This window comes from Salminus brasiliensis, chromosome 2 (assembly GCF_030463535.1).
Source record: "Salminus brasiliensis chromosome 2, fSalBra1.hap2, whole genome shotgun sequence".
NCBI lineage: Eukaryota > Metazoa > Chordata > Actinopteri > Characiformes > Bryconidae > Salminus > Salminus brasiliensis.
In genome coordinates this window covers 37,721,999-37,737,927 of record NC_132879.1, presented here as the reverse complement: position 1 = coordinate 37,737,927, position 15,929 = coordinate 37,721,999, and the positions used below count along the sequence as shown (strand labels likewise).

Genomic DNA, 15,929 nt, shown 5'->3' with positions numbered 1-15,929 from the left:
GGTGCACTACTCTACACTCTTAGGGTTCTCAAAAGGTTCCATATAGAACTGAAACTGCAGCCTTTTCAAGGATGCACTACCCTATGCCCTTAGGGTTTTTAAAAAGGTTCTATATAAAACTGAAAATGCAGTCTTTTCAAGGTAGCACTATGTAACACTTTTAGCAAAGAGGGTTCTATAAAGTACTGAAAATGGGGCCTTTTAAAGGGTGCACTACTCTACACTCTTAGGGTTCTCAAAAGGTTCCATATAGAACTGAAACTGCAGCCTTTTCAAGGATGCACTACCCTATGCCCTTAGGGTTTTTAAAAGGGTTCTATATAAAACTGAGAATGCAGTCTTTTCAAGGTAGCACTACCTTATGCGCTTAGGGTTCTCAAAATGGTTCTATATAGTACAGAATATGCAGCCTTTTAAAGGGTGCACTACTTTACACTCTCAGCCAAATGGTTCTATACAGTACTAAAAATGGGGCCTTTTATTGGGATCCATATTTGGTGCTAAAACAGAACCCTTTTAAATAGGGTTTTAAAGACCTTTGTTCATAAAGAAGAACCATTTCGGCATTCTAATGGAGTTTAATAGGGAGCTGCTGCCTTTACTAAAGACATTTTTAGAAACCTTTCTTTAAAGGTGTACAGGAAGAACTGCATAGCCAACAACATGACATACACAGAACTACTACATTTGAATTAGAAATTTCAAACAAAATAATACTGTAATATTATCATATTAATTAATAATAATTAAAAATATTATAGCAATGGTATAAAAAAATAAATCCACATGGCTACTGTTGTTACTTTGGTTTGCATTACTATAAATCTCCAACATTTAAAGCAGCATTATGCAAGAATTGTTATTTCTTGCTCCTGGGCTCCCCCTACAGTTGGGAAGTGTCATTTGCGCTTTAAGCTTCTCCTAAAGGTTCTCACGTATGCATTTCTTGACAAGCTGGGGGAAACTGAGCTGCCAGTGCAAGATCAAGAAGCATGTGGACTGAGGCGGTAGAGTAATATTTGAGTACTTCACATGACTATGACTGACTATGACTGGAGTTTTCTTGCGCATCATGTCTTGCCTTCACTTCACCAAAGATACAAAGAGCATAGAATAGCAACAATGGAGACAATGTTCTCCTTATTACCCTATTACAGTCAATGGAGCATCATCATGATTTTGAAACTGTTCTTTTAAAATGAACGTGCTAGATAATGTTGCTTTATGGAATCGGGTCAGATTTGTGCGTTTTCTGCTGATCTTGGTGCCATTTCTAGTAACAGCTGATCTCTCACAGCACAGCGCACGTGTCGAGAGATACAGAAAGACAAATGGAGAGAGCACAAACAGAAAACAGTCTCGCTGGCCCGCTCCCACTCCGCCAGAGCTGACCTGAGGCGTTGCCATGGAGACGGGGCGAATGCCGGCATGGGGGTGATGCTGGCAGATTCAAAAGAGCGCATCTATTATTGAGAAGCTGAGAGACCCAAACCTGAAAGTGCTTCATCATCCCACGGCTCAGAGATCGAGAGAGAGAGAGAGAGAGAGAGAGAGAGAGAGAGAGAGAGAGAGAGAGAGAGAGAGAGAGAGAGCGAGCATCACGTGCTGAAAAAGGGCCGTGAGGGTATTTACCAAATCAACCATTCAGATATATCACCCCGAATACCAGCAGATGCTTCAGCCTGCAGGGGAAGAACGTCACTCACTTGTCTAACTTGTCTACGGTATGTTCTAGGTATCAGGACACAACAGGAAAGGGCCTCAATTGAACTACACAGTCACGTTCACTGTGAATACAGCTTTGAGCGCTGAGTCTTATAGGAATGACTACGGATTGACGTGGATTAAAAACCGAGTTCTGGAGAAAATTCAATGTACTTTAAATGGTGTTTGTAGTAAAAACTATGAGTAATACTATTTAGGACAATACCGTTCGTATAAAATAGTAGAATACACTATCAAATAAAAAAAAAGAGATAAACCCTCAACCCCTATAAGAAAAATACATTATTCTTTGTGCAGAAATGACAGATGATGGTAAATTAATCATCACATGCGAGGGAAATTGCTTGCTCCCATCCATTTATTTTGTTTTACTGAAAGCCAATAAAAATGCCTTTTTGTTTAATGCAGTTTGAAGCCAAAGCCATCTTTTGTTCCTTACAAACATACCCTCAGAGTAACCGAGCCAAAAAGAGAAAGGGTGTACATGTGCATGTGCAGCCTCTAGGCGTAACACTGACCCATGAAGTGTGACAGGTTAATATGTTGAGAGGCAAATACGACCCCCCCCCTCCAACCACTGTTACTAACACTAGCACTGACAAAAACTAGCAATGCACAACAAACTGACGAATACAATCAGACCACTGTGAATAAACACAGCTATTCTAAGTGAACAGGGGACGGAATCATTACCTTTCTTCTGTGCTGAGTTAATGAGAGTCCAGCAGCAGCCTGCGCGTGTATCCGGCGTGTGTGTTTCTCTCTAACCATTCCCTCTGGCTCTACAGTCCTGTGATACTGGCAGTGTGTGTGTGTGTGTATGTGTGGCCCGGTGAGCACTCTGACAGGCAGCGGCCTCTCTCACACACACATAAACACGTGCAGAGACACACACACACACACACACACACACACACACACACATACGGATGTACATGGCCCTGCCTCCTCCCTCTGTAAGATTAACATGCGCCTTTGTCGCCGTACAAAGGGGGTTTAACACGTTTCCTGGTGCTCACGTCGACAGCATCCGTAGAGGCTGAAGGATGTAAAGAGAGAGAGCGAGAGACACAGAGACAGAGATAGAATGTGCAGACTGATAGTTTTATACTCATCTAAACCTCCATCCAAGCTCAATCTTCGAGCTGCAATCTCATCTGTTGTGTTGGCTTTTCATGCCATCAAGTGCTCGCTATTCAAACACAACAAAGGCTCTGAGGAGCTGAAGATTTCCATGAACCTCTTAATGGCTTGAAACAACGGCCCCACATAAAGAATGTTCGCTACTCGCTCAGTAAACTTGCAGATCTTATTATGCCACACACTGCTGAGGAGGTGCGATAATTTACACCTTTTTAAATATTTTTAGCCTGAACCATCAAATGGTTAACAGAAAATTGTAATTCTGTAGGTTGTTTATTTGACCTTCTGTCCAATTATTTTAAAAAGGAAATTAAATAGCACGTTATAGCTATGACTATATTTTTAATCATTTAATTTCAATCTTAGAAATCTGTATGTATTTTTCTGGTGCATTCAGTACATGGACGATCCAATAGGGAGCAGAAAACGTTACTTTTATTTTTATGTAATTAATTATAATTTATTCAATTCAATATATATTATTGTTAGAATTTGGGTTAATTATTTAATACTTTTGTGTAATTTGTGTATTTATATATATTTTAATGTGTTATGTACACATTTTAGAATGTAGGTAATATTTAATACTTATTTGTGTAATTAATAATTTTTATTTAATTTATTATATGTTATTGCTAGAATGTAGGTATTATTTAATATATATTTGTGTAAATAATTATTTCATAATAATCATCTATTAAAAACTATTGTTATCATGTAGGTATTATTTAATATGCATTTGTGTAATTAGTTATTTTTATTGAATTTATTATATATTATTGTTAGAATTGATTTATTACTAATATGTGCAATTCATTGTTTAAATACCACATAGTTATATACCACACATACCATGTTGCAGAGCTCTCAAAAACTCAAATATGTATCAAATATGAAGGGTTGTAGCCAAGGCAAAAACTAAGTGTCTATTTTTGCCATTTAACCTGATCTTCATTATTAATACTGTGATTTTTTTTTGTGTGCTTGTTTTTGCTTGCCTGTAAAAAGGTTGATGTAAAAAGGGGGCTCTAAGAGGCACTAAATAGTACATGACTAAAGAGCTAAAACAACCCACTTAAACATATTATCCAGATGCGATAAGAACAAAGTATATACAACATATATCTGCTCATAATTTATGTAATGGTCTTTCGCAAATTTCTAAATTTGATATTGAAAAAGAGTTTTGTCTCCACAACACAAAGATCAAAGGGCCCTGCATCCTTACTATAGATCATATTTATTATTTTACCTTATTTAATATCCGATCCAACATTTCTTGCTGATATCCACTCAATACTGATACCCAATAATGCTAATATTCCATGTCTAATCTCGGTGCATCCAACATTAAAGGCAGCATGGCAGTGATAGAAAACATGGTAGCACAAAAAAAGCTCAACTGGCAAGCTGGTAACATATCTTAAATAAAAGAGAGTACAAGGCCAAAGTCTCTAAAATCATCCAAGAGCTTAGGATCTAGCAACCAAACCCAAAAACCTAAAAAACTGATCTCACCTCAGAGGAAGAAATAGGAAAGAACCTCTACAACATAATGGATGTTCCAATCAATAAAGACGGCCTATCACTGTTTCTTCCTGCCCCCACTATAATAACAATTATACAAAAGGCTGGATCTGCAGCAAACAGATGGTCTATGATGTCTGACTAATGGTTTTATGGAGGATGCTTTGTGTACAGCCTTGACTGTGTATGGCATTGTTTTTTAGTGCTGCCTCATGACACTTATGATTTTCACAGCTTTTAATTGCACCTCAGCACAATAACATCTGCTAGGTACATCAACTGTAATAACAGCAAGTGCAAATTCTAATGTCACTCTCATGAAGCCCTCATATTTCCCATAAACTGTCTGGATGATGATTCCCTTGCTTCACATAACCATTCTCTAAGACATACTCCTCGGCTGTTAAAAGGGACAAAGGTATTTTCTCTGCCCCCCCTCAACCCCTGACTTTGCTGCTATCTTAAATAACCCAAAAACGAAGAGCTTAAACCAATTTTATTCTAAATATCACATATTTTATTCTAAGTATCACAAATAAAATACAATCAGACATCTAAATTTCTGAAAACTGTAGTAATCAATGCACACCTCATCACACAGCTCAACATCAGGGGCATGCTACAGCACATCTAGAAAACCCAGATAAGCTGTGGAAGTCACAACAGAACCCTTTGGCCACAATCAGCAAAGATAAGTTAAGAGAAAAATGTACTGACCTCCTAGCCAACTGTGAAGCATGAAGGTTCATCTATCATGCTTTGGGCATTGAGTTGCTGTCAGTGACATTGTCAATATTGTATGGGTGGAGGGAAGAATGGACTCCAGTGAATACCAGCACATTTGTACCATCTGTAAAAAACAGGCTGAGAGTTCAACAACAGGTTACATATCTAAAACCTGGAAGTCCAACATTTCCTACCTTAAGAGACACAAACCAAAGCTTTTGGAGTGCACTCACAGTCACCTGACCTAAACATTACAGCATATTTGTGGATAGACCTTGTGGAAGACAAGCTGTACATGCAAGACAACCCAAGAATACCTCAGATCTACTGTATAGGCCCTTGAAAAAAAGAGTGGGGATAATTTGTGCCATAGGGGGTGCTAAGCCCTGACTTTGTATGGTACACAAACCTTTACACAGGCCATAATGATCATTAATTAATTTGCATTATGAAAGACTGTGTATTAGGATTTGTTGAAAATATTGTGTTTAATGTTTGAGGCTAAAACCAGAATGACAGAATTTGTCATTCGGCCAAAGGGGTCAAAGACATGTAAGTTGATCTTAGAGAATTCATCCATTGTGCTTACATGGATAAATGGCTACTCATTATTGTGTAATAAATATATTTTAAACAATCATGGATGGCTTTTCCCCAAAGCATGACAGTTGAGGGAGCATCCAACTGAGCACTCTCACTAACTACAACACTCTTGGTAATCTGAGTCTCAAGGTTAATTAAATCTTCTTGTGGGCTGCGAAGGCCTGTGGTAAATTGCAAGGGTCTTAAGATGCAAAATTTGGGAACCCTTACAGCAACAGGCAGCTACTTTTTCCAATAGTGCATAATAAGGTCACTATCAGACATATGAGACAATATGCTTTTCTGTAATGTGCATGAAAACGCCATGATACTTTGCTGAAAGCTCGTGAAGTGTGACTGTATAAATGATAGCGGTAAACTGAAGCAGACCTTCACTGGCACAGCTGTGTGATATGTACATATATCCTTCCCTGAGTTCAGACTGTGAGTTGTGTAGAATGGCACTAATGAGTTTCCACTATGCTCAGCATTTTCATTTACACAGACAGAGAGTTAACATCCGTCAGACTGGGGGTTCATATACACACACACACACACTCAAACAAGCTGGGCAGTGGAGAGCAGCACAAAAGGGCACGCAAAGGCCTTTTCATGCAGGAGATTTAGCGCTCTCCAGCTTGGCATTCACCACAGAGCTGGACCACCGCTGTCTTCTCTGCAGTTTCTCCTTCAAAACCTCAGGACAGAGTTATCAAGGACGGCAGACAATGAGGGACATATATCCCAGTGATCAAAAAGCAGCAAAAATCTAGTTTCTCTAATCCGTTTCTCAGACGCTGAATGCCGGAGATACAGCAGGCGGTCACTCCAATGATAAATGTGCTCCTTTGACCAGGAAATGACTAAAAATCACTCTATATATCATAACCCTTTACATACTATATATCATAAACCATAGGGCCTTTTGGCATAAAATAAATAATTTCTGTTAATACGGTACTGCAATTTATTAGTTACCTAGATACAATTACCAATTGTAATAATATTCTAATTTACTTGTCCATTTGAATAATATCTTGAAATACCCAATGGATCAAATTGTCTGGTGGTTTTATCATAAAAACATGTTTCCCACCACATGGATATTTAATCATGCCAGATGAAGCCATCAGCTTTAAGTAATCAAATATTACTTTACATATAATAGATGTTATAGCTTATTTAATATGCCAAAAGGTCAAGCCCTAGTGATGGCACCATTATCCATGGCAAGTAATAGCAGAGAGCATAACTGGCGGGATGGCCCTCGGTCTGCCGCTATCACTTAGCTCCTAGTCCATGAGGGAAGTCTGCTCCTCTGACACAGTAGGATAACTCCTTCGGCCCGCAAAAATATGAGAAATATGAGAAAAATATGAGAAAAATATGAGAAGCAAGAGACTGTGTGAGGGAAAGGAGAGGGAGAGAATAAGTGTGGCTGCATTGATTGTGTTCATTTGGGAGCTGGTGGCCTGCCCCTAGTGGGGCCACGGGGAGCAATGAGAACATGCTGCTTGACGTTTAATGGTAATGCATTAGGTTGTATGAAGGCCACCTGCCTGCAAGAAGAAAGATGACATGACAGCAGGGTTCCACACAGTTACCTGCTGTAAGTCAGGGAATAGAACAAAGACTCATTCCCAAATTGTGAGAGACAATATTCTGTTTGGCGTGAACAGGGAGTACTAAATAAGGCTTTTCCACTGATTTTGGGCTTCCAACCACAGCATTAACCCTCAGAGGAGAACCGTTTTTGAACAGGCCTTAATAAAAGGGCCTGAAGGCTCTTGATATTGCAGCCACTCTAAGCGCTTACACTGCAGGGTCTGAATCCAGACACACAGGCTTCATTAATGAGTGCTAATCTCTAGCTAAGCATTGCAATCTAATGAGACATGTCTGAAGAGAAACACCCTTTGGGTTTGTAAAGTAGCAGCAAACAATGGCGTGTTTTCGAATCAGAGCAAGCATCGACACGCTTCTATTCTTTTCACACACCGTCACTGCCGGAGCTGGTGGCCAGAACTAGCGCCGTAGTCGCCATGGAGACTCTCCAGGGCAACAGGCCCGGGCGACAACTACGCCACCTCGCTGACCCCAACTCTTCAGACACCAAAAAACCAACACTCCAGACAGAACCTAATCTCGTGTAGGACACAAAGAGTGAGCAAGAAGAGAAAAGGAACAGAGCAAAGAAACAGTCAGACCAGAGGGAGACCAGACGGAGCAAGCTAATGAGGTATGTATTCTTCTGTCGAGAAACGCCACAAGCCGGCTCTGATAAACAGAGACTTTTGCAGAGTCTGGTGTCTAATGGCGTCGCAGGGAGAGGAAATCTGTTTAGCTTCTAGCGCCGCTCCTTATCTGATGGAGGAGAACACGGGGAAGAAGGACTAGCCTAGCGGTGCGCTATTATTAGCTCCACTAGAGGGGAAAGAGTTCCCCTAAGCCAGTCGGCTAACTTAGCCGAGCGAAAAAATCCACTCAGCCCGGTGTCCTGAGGCTCGTGAATCAAACTGGGCCAGACTGAACGTGCTCCCACACTTCAGTGACAGAGAACAGACAGAATAGCAAGAGAGCTGTTAAACGCTGGAAGCTAGCATTAAGATATGAGCAACGGGCGAACTGGGAGCCCATGGATGCTTTCATTAAAAAAAATGTATGTATTAATTGTATTAATTGATGCTTTAAATTAGTGAGAACCAGCCAGGTGAAAAAGATGGAAAGTAATTTTGTATTTATACTTTTAAACAAATGTACTAATAAAAAAACAATAATATTCAATTTTGTATCAAATATACTTAAACTGATGCTGCCACCACCATGCTTCACGGTGGGGATAGTGTATTTGTGGTGATGTGCAGTGTTTGGTGTCAGCCAAACATATCATCTAGACTGATGGCCAAAAAGTTACATTTTGGTCTCATCAGACCAAAGAGTCTTTTTTAGTTGACCTTGGAGTCTCCCAAATGCCACTGGGTGAACTGTCGTGGAGGTGTAATTCTCTTTAACGCTCCCCCATAAAGCTTTGACTGGTTAATACCTTGGGTAGTCATAGATGTCTTGGTGATAGTTCTGTTTCTTCCAACGTGTTAAATTCAGCAAATTCAAAGAAACTGTGCTCAAAAATTTGCTCTAAGACACTTAGCATTATAAAATGCTACATTTTGTGTCTCCTTTAGATGATATGTTCACTTATTTTCACAAAGGGGTGCCCAAACGTCTGCATACAACTGTATATTTGTATCTAACTTTTCTTAGAGCACAGCAACAAAACTATATCTGGCTATTTCCATACCAATAATGTAACTAGAAGGAGCAGGAGATCCAAGATACAGCGATGGCTTATTTTACCATAGGCATTAGGGGTGAATAACAGCATTATCTGCAGAGCAGATACTTCCCAGCATACAACCCCAGCCACCTGGCAACAGCATAATCTAATACAGTGCAATGTTTTGATGTTTTGAGGGAGACCGAAGGCAGTAATTATGCAGTAAAGCTGACAAAACATGACGCATCATCTTACAGGGTCACGAGTTGACTTTGAATACACCAGCTCCAAAGCCTGCACATTTGCATGCAAAGTAGGCAACAGCGTTTAAATATTCAGTGTGTCACGTCAGCCAGAGTAGAAATCACAGCTGATAGACTGAAAATGCACGCACAAACACACACACACATACACACACACACACACACACACACACACAACCAGAAACACACAGATAATAGAAATAAAATCTGTTCTCCACCTGGTGGAAATGACAAACATGATGGTGCCAGACAATAGCAGGCCCATTTAGCTCCATTTGTATCCAGTCAGGCTTGAGTGGGCAGCCATGCCATTTCCAGGCGCACTGGCCCATGACCCCCAAGGCCCCTGCTTGGGCCTGGCACACGCTGCAAGCATGCAAAAAAACAAACCAAAAAAAACTATGTCTGAGCTTCTTGCCTTCATTTACATTAAGCAAAGTGACATTACAACACCATCAGCGACCCTGCATGCAAATCCAGTCGTGTGATCCGGACCGGTGAATCAGGGCAACATAAATCAGCCCAGCCTGTCAGACGACGCGAGGAGGGAAATTTCAGAGCAGACTGCTGCCATGAAATGCCTTTGTATCACATGTGTGCATGCGGGCCACAGATGGAGGGCAAAATCAGATGATGGCTGGATCTGACAGGCCTTCCCCAAGTAAGGGGGGAGTTTTCTACAGACCAAGGCATTTGTGGCCTAATTGAGATTTCTAAAAGCAAACCGAACACAATTGGGTCACACGCATCGTTATGCCTGATAAAAAATATTCAAGAGGCTGCAATCATTGTTCATTGTGCAGAATTCCTGCTTCTTTTGTCCTCTTACTGAATTAGAATGCCAACCTAATCACAATCACGCATAATTTAGTGGCCTTTATAGGTTCAGCTTTTTTTTCATTGCATTGGTCTGTGTCTGTAACTTATTCCTTATATTCACAAGTCGCTTCATGCAAGTTAGAGTCTAATATCGAGGCTCTCAGATAGGCCTGTCACAATAATTTCATTACTGACTTATCAGACAACGTATATGTCCTCAATATTTTTTGCTGACATCAATATTGCCTATTTTGTTTACTCAAGTCAATTAACATGAATAAGCCGGTATGCTGACTTGGTGTTATTTTATTTATGTTTATTTTTCTAGAATATTTGGTAACACTTTATTTGGATGGTCTAATTTTAGATGCTTTGTCAATGCTCACTTGACATTCAACTAAAATTCAACTGAATATGTATTAAATGCAAATGAACGCTAAGTTAAATGTAAATAAATCAACCATAACCTAAATCATACCTCACCCTTGCCCTTGAATCAAATCAAGATTTTGCCACTCTCCCATAAAGCTTTGACTGGTGAAGAACCCGGTAGTCATAGGTGTCTTGGTGGCTTCCCTCGCTAATTCTGTTTCTTCCAACGTGTTAAATTCAGCAAATTCAAAGAAAATTTGCTCTAAGACACTTAGCATTATAAAATGCTATATTCTGCATCTTCTTTAGATGATATGTTCACTTATTTTCACAAAGGGGTGCTACTCTTACCCTAACCTTAACATTATCATTTGCGGGTTAGGTTTAGGGTTAGATCTAAGGTTTTATGTTAGAGTTAGGATTTAGGGTTGATTCATGGTAAAAGTTAAGGTTAGGCTTAGTGTTGATTCAAGGGTATAATTAGGGTTAGGGTTGATTCAAGGGTAAGGTTAGGCTTAGAGTTAGAATTTAGGGTTGATTCAAGGGTAAGATTAGGGTTAGGGTTAGGATTTAGGGCTGATTCAAGGGTAAGGTTAGGGTTAGGGTTAGGATTTGGGGTTGATTCAAGGGTAAGATTAGGGTTAGGATTTAGGGTTGATTCAATGGTGAGATTAGAGTTAGAGTTAGGATTTAGAATTGATTCAAGAGTGAGATTAGGGTTAGGGTTAGGATTTAGGGTTGATTCAATGGTGAGATTAGAGTTAGAGTTAGGATTTAGAATTGATTCAAGAGTGAGATTAGGGTTAGGGTTAGGATTTATAATTGATTCAAGGGTGAGATTAGGGTTAGGGTTAGGATTTAGAGTTGATTCAAGGGTAAAATTAGGGTTAGGGTTAGGATTTAGAGTTGATTCAAGGGTGAGATTAGGGTTAGGGTTAGGATTTAGGTTTGATTCAAGGGTAAGATTAGGGTTAGGGTTAGGATTTAGAGTTGATTCAAGGGTGAGATTAGGGTTAGGGTTAGGATTTAGGTTTGATTCAAGGGTAAGATTAGGGTTAGGGTTAGGATTTAGAGTTCATTCAAGGGTGAGATTAGGGTTAGGGTTAGGATTTAGGTTTGATTCGAGGGTAAGATTAGGGTTAGGGTTAGGATTTAGAGTTCATTCAAGGGTGAGATTAGGGTTAGGGTTAGGATTTAGGTTTGATTCGAGGGTAAGATTAGGGTTAGGGTTAGGATTTAGGTTTGATTCAAGGGTAAGATTAGGGTTAGGGTTAGGATTTAGGTTTGATTCAAGGGTAAGATTAGGGTTAGGGTTAGGATTTAGAGTTGATTTAAGGGTGAGATTAGTTTTAGGGTTAGGTGTCGGGTTTTGTTCAATTCTTCAACCAAAAAGTAACGTGAATTGTCCTGCGCAAAAGAAAACAAGAACAACCTAAAATGAAGCTAACAGCATTACAACAATAATAGGCAAAAACAAAAATAGACAAAACAAATGGACAAGAAAAAACTGCATATGGGAAACAGAGCTGGCGAAAGAACTGCAGGCCATTCAGTGAGTGAGTGGAGTTTCTGTGATGTAGCAACAAGCTGCTTGCATATTAAATGCTACATTTACGACTCAGTGCATTTATTTATTTATTACTATCGGCTTTGGCTTGTGTCTGCTTCATCAGAGTCTACTTAACAGCACGTCTTACCTAAGTCATAAACATTTGTTTCAGACCAGATCGGATTAGTATCGTCCGACAGTCAGCATTAGGGAACTGAATCAGAGGCAAAAAAACATGATCAGGACATTCATTGCTCTTTAGGACAAAGGGAGTGAGTGCATCATTATGCTTTTATATTGCCACTGCTAGTATACTGGTGACAATAAAAGCTCTTAAAATGACAATAATATTGGTTATTACAATAATTTCTGGGACAATACATCATCCAAAAAAATACTGTTATCGGCCTACTACTTTAAAGTACAAGATCCTTGAGGAACTTTTGGAAAGTGAAGGTTCTTTCATTTTAAACTCACACTATACTGTTTAAATTATACAATCTTTTAGGAACCTTTGGAGGTTCTTCAGTTTAAAACTGGAGGAACCTCATAAGGTGCTTTGAGGAACCTTTTTTTAAAAAGAAAAGGGTGAAGATTTCTCAAAGCACCTTAAGAGGTTCCTCAGCAGTTTCAAACTGAAGAACCTCCAAAATCTCCTCAAGAATCTTATATTTATAGTGTGCTGTGTGAGTTGAGTCTGCTGTCTAAGGCCTTGTCCACCTATAATAATATATAAAATATAATAATAAGATATTTTTTTAAATGCATTTTATTTGTCACAACCCCACATAAAAACTATGCAACAGAGTAAAAATCTCTTCCCGGAGAGTTTTTTTTTTTTAAAACCTGAATGGTTCAACTGTTTTCTTACCTTTTCTTTATCTTTTACTTGAGAACAATGTAGTTGTTTATTGTTCTCTTCAACGGTCCAACTTTAACTCACTTCCAACTTCAATCACTGAGCTTGAACCACATCTACTTAAGAGTGAAGAACCCAAAGCCGTAATTATTACCACAACCACTACTACCTACTACTACTACTACTACTACTACTACTAACTACATTATTCATTCCCCTCATTTTAGAGGGTTATAGAAATGTGCAGGTCACATTTTAAAAAGCCAATAATGAACAAACTAAGCGTGAGATTAAGCACACTTTATTGCCTCTGCACAACAGCAGAACCTCTGCATTTAGCCCATATGTAGCAGTGAACACACATACACACACACAAGCACACTCACTAGTGATTAAGGCAGTGAAAACACACTGCAAGGAGCATTGGGCAGCCACCTCAGCGCCAAGGGAGCAGTTGAGGGTTAGAGGCCTTACTCAATGATACCTCAGCAGTGAATCTTGCTCCTGGGGATTAGACCAGCAACCTTCCAGTCCAGAGTCTGGTTCTCTAAGCCTCAGGTCAACGCTGCCCAACAAACTAACCAAAGACATGAGAAAAGAGCGAGCTTCGTAGAACAAACGCTAATGAATGAGCTCAACAAGCATCCTTGTTGAGCCTTTCTTTGAGACAAGGAGACCAATCGAACCCACAAGAAAAGTGCGTTTATTCACTTATTTCCACTGGATCTTCTGCAAATGTTTGGGCATCCCTGGATCGAATGTCACATTGTATAGATATGTATGTGAAAATGTGAAAGAGTGAATAAATCCTTTTAGCCCAAACAAAATCCCAAACTTGCACATTTTAGACATAGTTCCTATTTATTTATTTTCTAAATATAACTCAACACATTTTATCATACCATTACTTTTGTATTTAAAGTTGTAAAAGTTGTGTTTGTAGTAGTGGTGTCAGTAATTTAAAAGTTTAATTGTATCTAAACAATATTCTGATTATAATATTATATTCTGATTTAATATTCGAATAATTATGATTAATCACAAGTTAAAATGCTAGCTAGCACATCCCTGAATTCTTATGTGGGTAAATAAATGCCTAATAAACTGGCTAGAGGAATTTTTCTCATAATATCTGAACATATCTGAGAAATGTAGCCTCAAAACTTTTTAAGAGATCAATGGATGATCAGTCAATGGGCTGGATTAAGTGTGTTAAGAGAGGAGCAGCTATTTACATCTGTAAATAAAACCGCTTATACGTCACTATGCACTGTAAGGAGAGTGACCAACGTGAGGAACTTGGTAAGATGACAAATTTGCATTACGCGTTAAAGTCTGCAGATTAATCGTGTCTGTTAATGTGTTAATGTTGACAGCACTAGTTTGCAGTATACAAGTTCATCATTGTAATAGTGTAATAATAAAAAGTGGAATGCTTTACCATCCAGAGTGAGACCTGAAGCTTTTCGATTTGTGTGACTCTGATGCTGTGGTCATCTGAGGATGTGCTAAAATGTACATCATAACATTCTGTAAACAAAATCTGTCCGCAGCACCGAGTAAATACATCCAGCTGCTCAGCAGATGCATTTTACAACAACCCATCTACAATCATCCATCAAGCATGCTAGGTACAATAAATGCGGGATTAATCTCAGACCTCACTAAGCATATTTAGAGTCACGTTAATGTGCCTTGCTATCCTTTGAATTAACACCATAAACCAATAAATAAACAATGTTTTACATCTACGTCTTCAAACCTGCAGTAAATTGGTTTTACCATCAGTCACTAATGTGAAACGACTCACTTTGCAGCAAACACTGGAAGCAAAAAGAGCACATTTAGGTCTCTAAAGAATCTGCTGGAAACAAGACAGCTTTAAACTAGACAATGAAAACCATTCATTTTTTTGTCCTTGCCCTTGAGCAGGGCTCTTGAATGAGAAATGCAGGCCCAGAGCCCTAAAGGCATAGGTAAATTAACTGAGACTAGCTTGCCATGGTTAATTGATGAGGCTGCTGAAAGCCTGTGTGGTCCAGGTCCACCAGGAATATCAATCTCCTGAGAAAGAAAGAGTGGAGAGAGAGAGAGAGAGAGAGAGAGAGAGAGAGAGAGAGACTGTTTGTGTGGTTTTGCGTTATTAAACTAAGTACAAGGAGGCGGCCTGGGAAGGGTACACAGCAATGAAGTGGGTGAGAGGTGGGTCTTCAGTCTGCATTTGAAGACAGTAAGCGACTCTGCCTTTCAGACACCTAGGGGAAGTTCGTTCCCCCACTTCGGTGCCAGGACAGAAAAAAGCCTGGACGCTTGTCTGCCGTGGATCTTAAGAGATGGCGGGTCGAGCCGAGCCGTACTTGAAGCTCGAAGTGCTCTTGGTACTGATCGGCTTTTGACCATTGCCATCAAGTACAGATGGGCAGATCCGTTCTTGTCTTTGTAAGTTATTTTAAGGTAACAAATGCTACATATTGTTGCTTTGAGTCTTGAAATGACAAGGGAAGAAACGAGCAGCTGGGTAACCTCCATGGAGAGAGAAGATTCTCTGGATTCTGTATAAGAAACATCTGCATAGTCAGATTTGCAACATAAACTGAGAACAACATCTGGACATCCAACCACTACACCAAGGCTTTGTGAAATTAGAAACAAAAATGTAGTATATGAAGTAGGCAGTAGGGTTGGGGTTTACGTTAACATGACTGCTCAGTTTGAAATCAATCTGACAATTACAAGTGTTAAAACTGCTCTCAATCACATCTGCTCACCACACAACAAATTCAAGTCTGGCTGACTGAAAGCCCACTTCTAGACGTTTAGACGAGAATGACTCCGATCGCGCTGTTGAAAGGACAGGAAGCTGAATGTAAAGTTTTTTCCCCCATGGTTTTGGATCTGTAGCTCACTCACTAAGCTAGCCTTTGCTTAACTAGCTTGGCTACAGCTCCACGAGTATCAGACAGCCCAGTACAGCTGCTGAAGACTAGCTGCTGAGCTACCGACACAAGTGTTGACCATGAAAACTCATATCTGAGAGAGAGAAGTCGAGCAGTTGGTGTTGGGTGAAAAAAAGACCAGTTCTGGGGTGTT

The 15,929-nt window shown here is 39.6% G+C and overlaps 1 protein-coding gene and 1 long non-coding RNA gene across 9 annotated transcripts in view; one reads left to right on the top strand and one right to left on the bottom strand.

Annotated features, from left to right (window-relative positions):
- Positions 1–15,929, bottom strand: part of nrcama (neuronal cell adhesion molecule a) — an 88,622-nt gene that overhangs the window by 59,347 nt on the left and 13,346 nt on the right. Inside the window, exon 1 of one of the 7 annotated variants that reach the window (XM_072672588.1) lies at positions 2,419–2,500. The exons of 5 other annotated variants lie outside the window; for them this stretch is intronic. The gene's annotated coding sequence lies outside the window, so the exon portion shown is untranslated. Of the gene's footprint in view, positions 1–2,418; positions 2,501–15,929 lie in introns of those variants that run through there. One more of the 7 variants, XM_072672589.1, reaches the window with a different exon arrangement.
- The window catches only part of LOC140549201 (uncharacterized), a 48,397-nt gene continuing 40,311 nt past the window's right edge, over positions 7,844–15,929 (top strand). For both annotated transcript variants that reach the window (XR_011978965.1, XR_011978964.1), the window contains exon 1: positions 7,844–7,942. This is a non-coding gene — a long non-coding RNA (uncharacterized lncRNA). The remainder of the gene's footprint in view (positions 7,943–15,929) is intronic.